Source organism: Hevea brasiliensis, chromosome 5, assembly GCF_030052815.1.
Source record: "Hevea brasiliensis isolate MT/VB/25A 57/8 chromosome 5, ASM3005281v1, whole genome shotgun sequence".
NCBI classification, from domain to species: Eukaryota; Viridiplantae; Streptophyta; class Magnoliopsida; order Malpighiales; family Euphorbiaceae; genus Hevea; species Hevea brasiliensis.
Genome location: NC_079497.1, coordinates 18229546 through 18244871, shown reverse-complemented (window position 1 = coordinate 18244871; position 15326 = coordinate 18229546). Strand labels below are relative to the sequence as shown.

The following is a 15326-nucleotide window of genomic DNA, read 5'->3' as shown; positions in this document are numbered from 1 at the left end:
ATGCATGGAGCACCTATCTCTGACTATTAATTATTATCCTTCATTTACTTGAAAATGTAATTACAAAAACATAATTGTTTATGTTAAACGGAGAAACCGTAAAGTTTCCCCTAAATTTTAACTATTTACCTATTAAAATATTAGTCACAACCTATTCAATTCTCAATTTTCATATTATTTCTATCATATAACAATCACCAATTTCATCAACATCAATTCTTCATCCAAGATTGTATATACATAAGAGGTATCTTTAATTTACAATTATATTATCCAACTCATGCAGCTACATTTAATTTATATACTTATAATTACAATCTCCAAAATAAAGTTACATAATGTTGTTTACAACATAAATGTACACACGCATGCGAGTAATAATGTACAATGAGGATGATAATGATGCACCTACCTAAAAGTCTGAGGCAAGGTGACTCTGGACTTTTTTGCAGATCCAATCTACCTCCTGTCAGTCCCTATCTACACTTTATCTACTATACCTTAATGGTGCACTCTTAATTTAAAATAAAATAATTTCCTAATACACATTAACACATAATATCCTCATAGTATTTAAAAATTCAAAAGCAAGCATATAACATCGTGACATAAATATGGGCCCATAAATCCATACTTGTTAATCATACCATTTTATGAAGTTAAATACACTTATTTAACGTAACAATCCTTTATGATCACAAATGAGAGCTTTATTTCCGTATCCATAGTAACCTATGACAAATGGTACATAGACTGGATAGTGGGACTCGTGACACTGACCACTTGGTGGTTCTGATCAGTTTAACACAGGCTTTCATTCTCGGTACTAATCACTCGGTGGCTTTAACCAGTATAACATTGACTTTCATTCTCGGTACTGACCACTCAGCAGCTCTGACCGGTAGCATGCCCACTTATCCAATCCTATACTCATTGTCTAGGTTTACTTGTCTCAACTTTCATAATTAATATTTATTCAACATTCCTTATTCACATAAATGTCAAGATATATGTGCCAACATCCCCATGCCATTTTCATATTTGTATAGTCTTTGCATTCAAGCATACTAAATACACTTGCAATTTACATTAATGAATAATATGGTAAAATCTTGTAAATTCCTGAATGTATACACAGTTTTCCATCAGAAATTGGACCAAGTAAATGCAAGAATTAACTTATGCTTTCTTTATAAGATTTTTAGATTTATGTCTTAACTTTCATTTGGTTTATGAATCACTTGATACTGATTTATAGATCACAAGTTACGACTAAATAAGCATGATCTAGTCATATCTGCCTTTTCCTCCCTGAATACAGGGTAGCTTCTGAATAGGTCTTAGAACTCAATTTCAATCAAGTTTTTGTCATAATTTGTCAAATTAGTCCTCATGGAAGTTATTCCTCTATATCTTAGCTTTCCAACAAGGTAAGATTCACCTCATTTGGAATTTTATATAGTGAGTTATATCCAAATAAGTAGGATATGTTTAGATGTACTGCTTTACTGATCACAAGATAGGTTCTGGACAGTTTTTGGAGTCTAGATTTGAATAAGTTGCAATCAAAATTTGTAATTTTGTTCTTCATGAAAGTTTTTTCCTTATGTGTTAGCTTTTCAACAAATCAAGAATCACCTCATTTGGAGTTTCCTAGAGTGAGTTATACCCATTTTACTCTAGACTATTTGGAGTGTACTGCTCCTAGGTTCCAAGTTTTGTAACTCAATTTCTAGGGTATTTACACACTGAATTAGAGAAACTTGTCTTCATGAAAGTTTTAGCATTATATCTTACCTTTAATTTACCATAAGTTTCAGGTCATTTGGAATTATAGAACTCAAGATATGGACTTAAAAGTCCAGTCTAGTCAAATTCAACTAGATTGCTTATCATGTCTATTCACAATGCATACTTCAACACAAACCAAGCAACATAATTCCAAATAGGCACTGCATCATTTATACACACTAAACATCATTTTTCTAACTATAAATTAAACATTTACATTCAATTTAGCCAAAACTCCTAAATAGCATGAAAATCCTAAGCCACAAATTTTAAGGAGAAATTAAGAGTGCCCATACCATTTTAAGCTTCTAATCTTTGCTTAACTCTTCACTTTCACCTCTAATCAACCTTATGGTTCTTCCTTGGTTCCTTGTGAGCTTGGACTTGATTTCCTTTGTAAATACCATATTTTGGATGAGTTCTAAATGCGTAATTTACCAAGCCAATCTCCCATTTTAATGTTTTACCCAATCTCCGCCAGTTGCCTGATGCTAGGTTATAATGTGAAGATAAATGATAAATTTAATCACATAAATCCCAAAATATTTTTTGATCTCTCTATCAATCCGATCTGTTTGAATTTCATCTTCAGACCTTCGAACCATCTTTGTATTTTTATTTTCTGATCTTTTGGTGTTCAAAACTCTGAATTGTGTGAAATTCCATGATCAAGTATCTAATCAAGTCATCGTTTTGTCCGATCCCTAAGTATGTGACCCTAAAATGAATGTGGACTAGGACTCGACTTCAAATCATCAATGTCTCTAAGGTTTTTCGATTTCATCCTTGCGAATAATGTTTTTCAGATCTCTTTAAGTAGTCATGTTTTATAACCGATCTTAATTTCTATGGAATTAGCATTCATAGTTAATGGGGATGTTTTCTCGATCTCATCAAGAATTAATCACAAAAACAAGTTTATTTCAAAGTCGAAAATACACTAGTCATTCGGCAGGGGGGTCTCCCCTAACTTGCTCTTCAGGTACATTTTCAGTTTCATCATTCCCTCTCTCCTCTCTCTCAGGCTCCTCCTCGCCATCATCTTCAGATCTCGGGACGAGCTCCTCCATCCAGGAGAAGTCTTCTTCAGGATAGTGCTTCACGAGCTCGGCCAGAAGATCGCCACGAGCATTCACATAGGCACCAGCCTCTCTCACCAGGGCCTCTTCTTCTTTAGCTTTGATCTCTTCAGTAAATCGAATGAGATTGGCAGATTGGCAAGCCAGAGTGTCTTCAAGTTCCCTCTCCAGTTCAGCTATCCTTTCTTTATAAGACTTCGTCCGATCTTCTATCTTAGCGATGTGATCATGGGCAACTGAGAGTTGGGCTTTGGCAGTTGCTGCATCCTGAACCGCCTTCAAAATCTCCTGTCTCAAGAGATGAGCCTTTTCTCTGATCATATACTAGTTCGCAATAATCTCCAAACCCAAGCTCATCGTCTAAGTCAGGAGATTGCCAATGCTATCCTGGGCCATCCTATTCCAATCTTCTTAAAAATAGATTGTAGCACCCAGAACCTTAGCAAGATTAGGATTGCCCCGAACTGAATGATTCCTTTCCAGAGAATGAATAAGGACCTGAGCACCTCGGGAGAGCATCCTAACTACTGGTTTAGAAGGCCCCCCTTTTGCACTTGAAGAAACCGGCGGAGGTAGAGATTCGGCCTATCGAGGTGGAGAAGGAATGATCTCTACCCCTGAGGTTGGCTGTTCTGGAGGTCGAAATGGAGAGCTTAATACTTCTACTAAGTCCCTCCTCGGCATCAGGGCAGCAACAGTAGCAACTTTCATCTCCCGCACTTTCTGGGTGAGCTCCCTCTTTCTTTTGCAGCTTTCCTTTGCACTCTCCCTTTCTGCCATACTTACACAGAGAACAAGTTAGTGAGATCACCAAAGTTAAGAGACTAAGGATCTAGATTATACTGATCTCGGGGCCGAGGTTAGAGAGTTGCAGCTCATAGTCCTCACGGGCAATCACTTGCATCATCCACCATTTTAATTTGGCCATAACCACATCCAAACATCAATACATATGAGCGGTCGCCTGATCCTTTAACTCCTCCACCACGGCATCCTCATCTTTATTTAAGATGATCTTCTTTGGTACTTTAGGAACTAAAAACTATCAGCTACATGGAATGCCCTCAAAGCCATTTGGATCCTTGCTCCTCAGTATTAAAAATTGATCTTTCTAGTTCTTCAGCGAGGAAGGGAGTTCAGTGAAGAGCCCGCAGTTCTGCTTGGCTTGGAAAAACCAATATTCGTCATCTTTTTGCCAAGCGAGCCTATGCAATTCAGTAAAAACCTTCGCCGTGGGCTCAAGCTTTTTAGCTCGGCATAGACCTCTGAAGGCCACCAGGGTCCGCTAGGAGTTTGGATGCACCTGGTCTACACAGACATGGTGGAACTTCAGAACGGCTTTATAGAATTTTTCTAGGGGAAATTGAAGCTCGGCTTTTAATTGTTCTTCATACACCATGATCAGGTCGATTTCTTCAAAGAAATGATCAGCTTGAAGATCACCATAACATCTGATAAGTTCAAAAGAGTCAATCAGAAGATTATACTCTTAGCTAATGGACTGGAGATTGGTCTCCCTGAGGACCGATGGCAACTCGTCCATGGGTAACTTCTCTTTCCTTGAAGTCAACGCTTGTTTTGACCTGGTTACTTGACCATGGACCGGGATAATGGTTGTAGAAGGTTCAGGTCGCTCACTTGGTCTGACCACATCACCTTCGTCTAATGTCCACAAAGTGTGAACAGAAGGAGGGCTTGCAACTCTCTGACTGTCGGTACCGCATATTTTCAAATATAAAGATGAAATTGATCGGAAAAAGATTAAAGCTCTTATTAGAGTGTAAATCTATGCCGAAAAACTTTAGAAAACAAAAGAGAACATCGTAGTTGCTCAGGGAATCTAAAAATGGCATAAGTAGGCAAATGGCCAATACTCCTCCCTATTTACACTTGCTCGAGCATTAAATGCTCACGAAGCCCTAAGAGACGCATCGGTTAGCGGAATTGGAAAGTTTCGATGACTTATCAAAAGTAAATTCTAGAAATATGGCAATGAGATCGGATAGTTAAAGGTCAGTCACGAGAGATCAGTCCATGAGTGTGAGTTATGAGATCAGATCGGACATAGTTATAAGAGATCGAAAAAATAATGCAATAATAAAATAAAATAAACAATCAATTTTGAATAAATAAAACTTCATTTCATTTTCAAAAGGTCAGATTACATCATTTGGGTGATCTCTCAAGATCAATAATTACAAATTTCCCTTCATTACATTCTACCTATATTGCTCCTACGGTTCGGACCACTCCTGATTCCAAGATGCCATTCAAGAGATACGTAGAGATCAAAAGGGTAGCTCTCGTCAATTATGGCAAAGACTACTGGAAGCTAGGTGTCTTCGTCGATGTCATTGTCCAGAACCGAACTACGATCAGGACCCCCGATATGGTTAGGAGCCAAATAAACTTCAAGAGGCGGTCACCGATATCAAGATTGAAATTAGCGGTCCCCTTGTCAGAGATCAATCTATAAGTCATACTAGTAAACCGATCCGAGATCGGCATGGTAGTCAATTTCGACCTTGATTGGTCAATTAGTCCAAATCCCTCAACGTCATCAGATGACGCCCTCATAAATTTCTGATCATCGGAATTGTCCATTTTCAGGAGATGGGCAAGGAAAACATTCGGAAAAAGATCAAGGTGGTTTTCATGAGAAGAATTCTAGCCAAAAAAGTCAAGAGTAGGAAAGTAAAACAATGGGAACTCACCGGAGAAGGGAGAATATGAATGTGTGAAGGACAAAATTCCTCTGCATATATATCAGGCCTTGGCATTTATTGCGTGCAGAACTTGAAGCGGTTCATCAGTAATCGAAGAATTAATTACTTTAGGGGATGAGAAGGGGATCGAAAATTAAGATCGGGAAGAAAAGAGATCAGATGTAAAAAGAGTCGAATTGAAAGATCGGAGCAAAAGGTCTCAGGTCTACTAATTATAAAAAAGATCGGCTAAACTGAGAAATAACCTATAAAGGTCGAAAGGCTTGGAGAATCACTTTTAATCATGACCCTCAAATTTGTAAGATTAACTCCCCACCATCAGATCCCAAATGGTTAAAGCAGCTCAGCACATCTCAATTTGCACCCTTGATCACGCTTTAAGGACATATTTGAGACCTTCAGATCAAAAGTGAATAACTGATTCAGCACCTTTTGCTCCCAGCCCTTGGATCCATCCTGTAAGGTGGAATTCCTTATCGTTGGATTAAGGAATGAAAGAACAGAGATTCTGAACCAAATCTCAACCCTCAATTTTGATTCTCTTTAATTCTAAGGCTTCGGATCATGTCCTTTTAATCTGAGCCCTCCATCTCCTCCTGCTGGAATCCTGACCCTTCATTTTGAGTACCCATTCCCTATAAATACTTGCATGCAATACTGTAGTAAAAAAAGAGAAAAGAGAAAGAAAGGGGGAGAGAGGGGGATGATGGTCAGGAAACCTCTGCATTTTTTATATAACCCCATTGCCCTTCATTCTTAAACCTTTGAAATTCCTAGAGACTTTAGAAATAAGTTTTCTAAAGGATCTTTTCATTGAAATTACAAGTCTTGTGATTTGTACCCTTAGTAGTCACACACCATCTTGGAAGCCCAATCACAGTTCGTTATTAAAACTCCGTTGTCATCTCCTTCGATAGCTTCAAGTCACTCCCTCATCTCAGCTATAGTAGTTCCAGAGTCCGCAGGGCATCGATATTGATTCATCCATTGTTTCAGCACTCTATAGGTAAACATTTAACTCGCCCATTATTAAACGTCGCTAGTTTGTGTTCATGACGTGAGTATTTTTAAGGTGTCTTGTCATATTGAGTTCTCAGAATAGGGACGTATAAAGTTTGGCTTGTGTCACAAATATTATCTTTGGCCTCTTATTATTTACAAGTCTTACAATTATCATTATTTTCAATTCTTTTTTTATTTCGCATGGTTGAAAGTTCGGGTCGTTAACGATCTGTAACTACCATGAGGAGCATGGATAAAGGCAACACCTTCGAAATTTTTGACCCAAATAAATAAGGAAAATAATTAGGAAAATAGATGTATTCTAGATCGAGGTAGAAGGTTAGGATGAGTTGTGAGGTCGGAGACCGAGATTAGCTCAGACAAGCAAATTATGAGATCGAAAAGAAGCAAAGCAAGCCCGGACAATAAGGTATATGGGTGGGAATAAAGGAGTTCAGATAACATAGAAGATCGTGGAATTACGCGGAAGAGTGGTGTAGAATTCGGATCAACCTTCGCAACTTTTAAATTCACTTTTCAAAACGGGAGTTCAAGAGAAAGTCCTTACCTAAATTTTCTTAGCTAAAATTCTAGTAAAAACATTTTAAGAGATCGGGAGAGAGTCCTTACCCAAATTCTCTTAGCCAAAATTTTAGTAAAAATATTTTAAGAGATCGGGAGAGAGTCCTTACCCGAATTCTCTTAGCTAAAATTCTAATAAAAACATTTTAAGAGATCGAGAATAAAAATATTTCAAGAGATCGAGAGAGAGTCCTTACCCGAATTCTCTTAACTAAAATTCAATAAAAATATTTTAAGAGATCGGGAGTGAGTCCTTACCCGAATTCTCTTAGCTAAAATTCTAATTAAAATATTTTAAGAGATCAGGAGAGAGTCATTTCCTGAATCTTTTTAATCAAAATTATAATATTCTAACATACACCCTCAATTATCTAAATGCCCAGGTACACAATGTGTAAGCTGAGAGTCCTCCTCATCCATTATGGATTTTTAGGCTTCTAATAACACCTGTTTAGAATTAGGATCTTGATTCGAAGAGGGAGAGATTTGACAGAATATTTAACAATTCAAGTAAACATAACACCAATTCACTGTAGGATCATCCCATATACCCATATTCTTGGAAAATCCAAAATAGTGAAATATCAAACGTTCCTTTTAACAGGGACCAACATTATGACCCCAACCCTAAAATTATCAATATTAAGTTATGAATAGCACATTGCTAAAATTGCTTACCCTCGTTGAGGGACGAGGTGGGGTGCCTAACACCTTCCCCACCCGTGAACGGACCCCGAACCTAGAATCTCTGTCTTAGAAGTGGTTTTATAAATTTTTAAATTTTTATTTTCACTAATGGTTTCCTTTAATTTCCCTTAAAATTAAAGGGGCGACTCCTCACTTTTTTTACTTCGGTGAGAATCGTCCGGCGGCCGCAAGACCCTTGCGACATCCTTCTTTAAGAATTTCAAAAATTCTCATCGCAATCTCATCACAAACCATAGTTATGCCATGATTATAACATGATTGTCACGACCCAACCTATGGGCCGGACCAGCACTAGGACCTGGGCCAGCCTAAAGCCCCCGAGGCCCGTAGTAAGCCTTAACTATTCATTTACCCAACTCTAAGGCCCATTTGGGCCCAATTTCAAGAAAACAAACGGACAGAGTCCGGCCATAAAATGGACTTTCCAACGGGGAGTTTTTGACTCACCCGACCTGTAAACACAATAAATACTCAATTGGGGAGCTCAGCTCACCCTCCACATACTCATCAACATAAAATAAATGGGAGCTCAGCTCCCTCATCCAATCCATCAAAATGAATAACATATTTTAGTTTACAGTTACAAAATGATAAAAATTTTAAATACCAAATTCAAATAAATACTGCTAACACATGCGGAAATTCTAGGAGTAATTAAAATTACACAATATTGATAAACAACCTGCGAGGTAGAAAAGCAGGTTAACCCAGAACAAAATATCCTCCTGTGGCCTGTAAAAATTTTTGAACAGGAGTGAGCGTTCGACTCAGAGAGTAAAATATCAATCTTAACTATAATCTCTATAACTGTCTAGTACTAATGCAACCTGTGGAGTGAAATGCAACATACACAACATTTTCACATCATAACATCAAAAAGGTAATTTGGAGCACTCACGCACCCTGTAACATCATTCATAATATATGGGAGCTGATCCCCTATACAGCTCTCTTAAATCCAACCTGGTGCCAGCGAAGAACTCAGCTCGGACTTCCACTTAAATACCAAATCGGGGTCCGTGAAGAACTCAAGCCGTGTCTACCCGAAGGACCGGGTCCCAGAAGAACTCAAGCCGTGTCTACTGTCCTATCCATAGTCCACACTACATCACACGCAACGCACGCTGCTGCTCCAAATTACCACAACAACACTCATGGCACATTATGATTATCAATGCAACATAATTCGTGCCTAGAGTTTAACTACATAAATATATGCATATAAGTGATGCATGGGCATGCTGAACATATAATAATATCGAAATTACAGTTAAAATTAATATTTTACTCACAGACTTGACGACAAATTACTGTGGCGGCTGGGCGGAGGAAGAAGGCTGTCCCGGCTCACCTGACAATTACATTACATCTATTTAATAAATTTGACTCAATATAACAAAGAAAAATATCAAGTACGTCCTAAGTCGTGCCGAAAATCCCAGAGTCTCCCTATACCTAGGACCTACCCGACTGCAAAAGGGCTAAAACGCACTTCTATATTCACAATCCATATATCATTCAATCATATCACACACCCCTCGGCCCATCAAATCGATCATCAATCACAATACGCAAAATTTCAATTTAGTCCTTATTATTGATCATTTTTGCAAAAGCGCCAAACAAGCTCTAAAAATTATAAAACTTTGCCCCGCGGTCCTTAGCAATATTACTAAGCTATTGCAAAAAGAATCGTAATTTTCTAAGCTACCACGAATATTTTATGGATTTTTAATCCTATTTAAGCACTAGAAAATTACGTAAAAACAAGGTTCGGGTTTACCTTTGCCGATTCCGACTTCGGGACGTCGACAATGGGGCTAGCCAAAACCTCGGCCCAATTCGGAGACTTTTCCGAATGCGGTCCGAAATTTGCGGTCACCGTCGAATTTCGCGAATCGAGGATACCTACGAAGCCCATAACACGGGGTTAGTACATAAATTTTTCAGAATTTTCTAAGCTCATTTAGTGCTCGAAAATACACCGCAAAGTTCCGTGGGACCCAGAAAAATGGTGTCGGAAAAATTGAAATTTATGTCGTTGAAGCTCTCGGCGAATGGAGGGTGGCCTCGGTTTTCTCGTGGATTCACGATTTTCAGAAATCTAGCCCAAAAGTCGAAATGGGCTAAAATCTTCCCGAGCTAAAATCGGACAATCCGCTCGATGGATTTGGCGTTCTTGGTGTCTATGGAAAGCTCACGAGTAGATGGTTTGGACACAAGACCGGTCCAATCGGTGACCGGATCGGCCGGATTTGGCCGAGGAAGCTGAAGGGACTCGCGCGGCCTTTAGGGGAGGAGGCGGGAGGGGAGGAGAGAGAAAGCGAGAGAGAAGAGAGGAGAGGCGTCGCGGAGGAAGAGGAAGAAAAAGAGAAGAGACGGTCCGATTCGGCCTGATCCGATCCGATTCGATTCGGCCGGTTCGATTCGAAATACAAAATTTTGAATTTTACTCGCCTCGGGACCAGCGAGGTCCAAAATTCGAAAAAATTTCATAAAACTCAGAAAAATACGTAGACTCCAAATATATTTTTAGTTTTGCCATGTGGTCTTTAAATTAATTTTTAAAAATCATCAAAGTTTATATTTTCGGAAAATCAAACCCGATTTTTAAAATCCGAAAAATCTCAAAAAAATTCCTAAAATTTAAATAAAATTTAAATATCAAAAATACTCATAATTAATAAAATTTTGGGGTGTTACAATGATAACATGAATTCATACATGCTAAGCTTAATTCTTCCTTACCTTGAGTTTTTCCCCAATTTGATTTCTTAGTAACCCTCCTGAATCCTTGAAATTTCTTGCTTAAATAATGTGCTCTCACCAAAATGAAGCTTAATTATGCTATTTGGGGTGATGAAGGCTTAGAATTTGGTGTGGATTAAAACTTAGAAGAAACAAAAATGGTGGAAAGGGAGAAGATGGTGGTTTGGCGAAGAGAGAAGAATGAGGAAGAAGATGATGATTTGTCTTTCACAATAGATATTTATATTATTTTAATTCCCTAATGGCAAACTTATAAATATGGTGAATGGCAAACTTGTAAATATGATGAAACTCCTAATCATTAAGTTTGATTATTTAGATAATTATGTTTAATTTTCATAATCATGATTAATTAAATTAATTCAACTTCATTAACTTAATAACATCTTTGGTCAATATTTGACCTTTAAATTTAGTTGACTAAATTTTTTTTTCTTACCGATTTACTATTCATCTTTTCCATAATGTCTGATAAGTCCATAACTCTGTTTTTCATTTTGATTTTTAATCTGCTTATTTGAACTTATTTCTAAGTCATATTTAATCTTTCTATTTTCTTTGAATAATACTATTCATAGGCCGATATTAGTACTGTTTAAGGATAGGGATTATGGGATGTTACATTAAGTCTATGAAAATAACCGGTCGACAGTGCTTAAATCCTTCAATTGTTTATTTATACATCCAAAACATTCTATTGAAAACCCGATATTCGGGATTTAATTTATTATTAACACTTCAATTAGGAACGAGCAATCAAGGTTGTGTTTGCACAAAGCATTCATGAATTGGGGCAATCTTCCATAAGATTCCTCCCAACCGCCAAAGATCTTAACAATTGCATCGTGTCAAGCCTTCTAGGTCTTCTGATAACTAGGCATATATCTGACCTTATCTTTGATTTTTGCTTGTAATGCAACTATCTTCACACTTGGTTGTTCTCGTACAACAGCATGGATGAACTCAGATATCCATTTGCCTATGATCTTGTGAGAGTGATGGATTAACACATTTATGGGGTTCGTTATATCGTGTAATTTTCCATATATCACATCCTTCCTGCCGTGACACATGAATTCTCCACTTACAATTGCTATTTTTATGTTTGCACCTGATGGCATATGTTCTACTCTTTGTCTCATCATTACAAAACTCATGATGCCTAAGTAAATGATATTCTTTGGCAGCTTTTTAGACAGACTCTCTAAAAGGGCATATCATTCCAATTTCAAGCTCCTTTGATGGATTCCACATTGAAGTACATGGCAGTTTTGACCATGGATCAACCATTAGTAATAAAAAAATCTACTTCAAAGTAAGGTGGAGGAAGGACAAGAGGCATTATTGGGTTCGCAACATGAGTGTTGTAGTACAAAGGCAAATCTAATACCAGGTCATTTTAATTATCAACATCCTCATTTACGTCTATGTCATCATTGTCAATCCATTCTTTATCGCAATCCTCTTTGGCCTCATCATCATTTGGACAATAATCACTGTCAATAGATTCTGAATCATTCACCAATCAACTTGGTCAAATATATGCATCAGTGGAACTAGCATTTGATGGTCCTGCTTCATCAACATCGTATGCAGATGCATTCTGTTGAAAAATGTCAATATAAAATTCAATCGATGACATTCCTCTAATTTCATCAATGAAATTAAACATAATATTTATATCATCATCATTAGCCAAACCCATGCACTCCCATTTCACTGAACCATCTTCTACAATGAGTTGTCTGATAAAGATATTCGATATAAATTCACGTCCAGCTTTAAGACCAATTCCACAGACTATTTTGATACCTAAAGTACCAAAATTCGTGCGTCTACCAATAGTAATGACCGTTGATGAACCCCCACAATAGTCATAGCTTCATTATCCATAATAATTTCTCCATCCTAGTATAAAGTAGCAAAAGATGAAATTGACGTTTTCTAATTAAATGAGAAATTCAGCTATTTAAATGAAGCATAACAAAAATCATCATTAATAGTATTCACTAAGGTTGTAAAAAAAAGGGATCCGAATGAAGATCCAGTTTAGTTTAAGATTATAACTCAGAATTATCACAACCAGTTATAACCGCTACAATTGGCTACATAAACAGTCTGGTTCATAACAAGTATTAAATTTTATTTGTTTCAAAAATAGACAAATAAACAAAACCGGATGAAGATACGGTTCGATTTAAGATTATAACTTTGAATTCTCAAAATTGGTAAGAATCGCTACAACTGTCAGGATAAATAGTCAGGTTCACCATAAGTATTCAATTATATTTTTTTTAAAAAAATAATAACCGAATCGAATGAAGATCCAGTTCAATTTAAGATTATAACTCGGAATTCTCAGAACCGGTAAGAATCGCTACAACTGCCCCAATAAACAATCGGGTTCACCATAAGTATTCAATTATATTTGTTACAAAAAATAAAATAAAATAAACCAAATCAGATGAAGATCCGGTTCGATTTAAAATTACAACTCAGAATTCTCAAAACCGGTAAGAATCATTACAACTGCCCCAATAAACAATCAGGTTCACCACATTTTTTTTTCTTTTTTTTCTACTTTTTTATTTATTATATTTTTTAACTGTAATTTTTATATTTTTTATAACATTTACGTATTATATTTTTTATAAAATTAAACTACTATTGTAGGTTAATGTATAAATTTTTATTCAACTAATTAAACTATTATATTTTTTTATACGAAACTTATAATTTAATTAATATACAACCTACTTTTGTCCATAATTTATATCTCTATTTATTTCTTTTTTTTTTCATTTTTGTTTGGACTATTATCTTAATAATATAAATTTATATTATATTTTTTCTGCATTCTTTACTATAATATATTATAAACTCAATTTTAGCTGAATTTTTTTTTTCTATAGCTTTTACAAATTTTAAAATACCTAAACTTTTTATTTTAGGTTCATGTAAATTTTTCTATTCGGCTTAAAAAATTATTATATTTTTTTTACAAAAATTACATTTTAATTAATATAGACTTTATTTTCATCCATTTATTATATTTATAATTTTTTCTTTTTTCTAATATGATATTAATTATATAAATGATATTATCTTTTTTATTTCATTCTTTAGTATAATATATTATAAACTAAATTTCGTATCAATTTTTTTTTCTTTTTTCAATGACTTTACAATTTTTAAAAGTATTATATATATATATATATATATATATATATATATATATATATATAAATTTTTATTATATTTTGGAATCTTAACCAATTACTAATTTTTTTAAACTTAAAATATTATTAAAACTCAGACTTCTAATTTAGGTAAAATTTATTTCCATACATAATTTAGATTTCCAATTTTTTTTCTTTTTTTTTTAATTTTATCTTAGTATTATAAATTTATATTATATTTATCTTTAGTATTATATATTAACAAGTCAAATTTCTTTTTATTTTTTTTTCAATAACTTTTGCTAATTTTAAAAGTATTATACTATATATATATATATATATATATATATATATATATATATATATATATATATATATATATATATATATATATACACACACATATATCTTTTTTTTATATTATTAAAAATATTTCCTACAAATTTTCGGGTTACCTATAAACTAGTCAAATATTACAACAATGAAATAAATATTACACAATAAATTCATATGAAAATATTAATAATAAATCACTTTTTTTTCCTCTAGTGTATGAAAATATTACCCTACACTTTAAAATATCACAAAAAACTACCCACTAAGACATGTATGCATACTTAAACAAAGATTTCATTGAATTTCTATAAAAATAAACACATTAAACACTCGAACATATAAGCATATTACATGTTTATTTTCTTAAATCAGCAAAATACGTACCTACAATAGTTGAGAGTACAATATATCTTCACAAATCACCTCTTCAAATTTCTACTTAGCTCTTTCAACCAAAGACAAACACAACATTTGTCCTTGTTGTTCCACCACTGGAGGTCCTCTTTTGCGTGCTAGTCCACCGAGCAAGAAGCAGGCTCCCCCACCTGGTTCAACAAGCAGGCACACTAGTCCACAAGAACAAAAAAGAGAGGGATGAGAGAATCACAGTAAATGAGAACGTTTGTGGGTTAGTGAGATGTATAAATGAAAATGGCTGGGGAGAGATTTTGAATTTAACACTCGACGCTACTTTTATTAGCGTCCCAGCTGTAACACCCCAAAAATTTTAAATTTATTATTTTATAAGTAATATTGATATTTTAGTTATTTAAATTTTAAGAAAATTATTTGAGATTTTTCGAATTTTAAAAATCGGGTTTGATTTTTCGAAAATATAAACTTTGATGATTTTTAAAAATTAATTTAAAGACTACGTGGCAAAACTAAAAATATATTTAGAGTCTACGAATTTTTCTGAGTTTTCTAGAAATTTTTCAAAATGTTTGAGCCTCGTTTTCGATCCCAAGGCAGAGTAAAAATTCAAAATTTTGTATCCTGAATAGAACCGGCCGAATCGAACCGGACCGGATCGGACCGGTCGAATCGGACCGGCCCCTTCTTCTTCTTCTCTTTTTCTCCCGCGCGCGTTTCCTCCTCCCTCTCTTTCTCTCCTGTTTTCTCTCTCCTCCCTACTCCCCTTGCCGCACCGCCAC

At 35.2% G+C, this 15326-nt stretch overlaps 1 long non-coding RNA gene across 1 annotated transcript; it reads right to left on the bottom strand.

Moving 5' to 3' along the window:
- Window positions 1-8493: 8493 nt before the first annotated feature.
- LOC131180218 (uncharacterized) lies at window positions 8494-9694 on the bottom strand. The gene is made up of 3 exons (XR_009149026.1): window positions 9672-9694; window positions 9181-9239; window positions 8494-8620 (listed from the first exon to the last, which is right to left on the bottom strand). It is a non-coding gene; the product is annotated as an uncharacterized LOC131180218 (long non-coding RNA).
- Between the last annotated feature and the right edge of the window lie 5632 nt (window positions 9695-15326).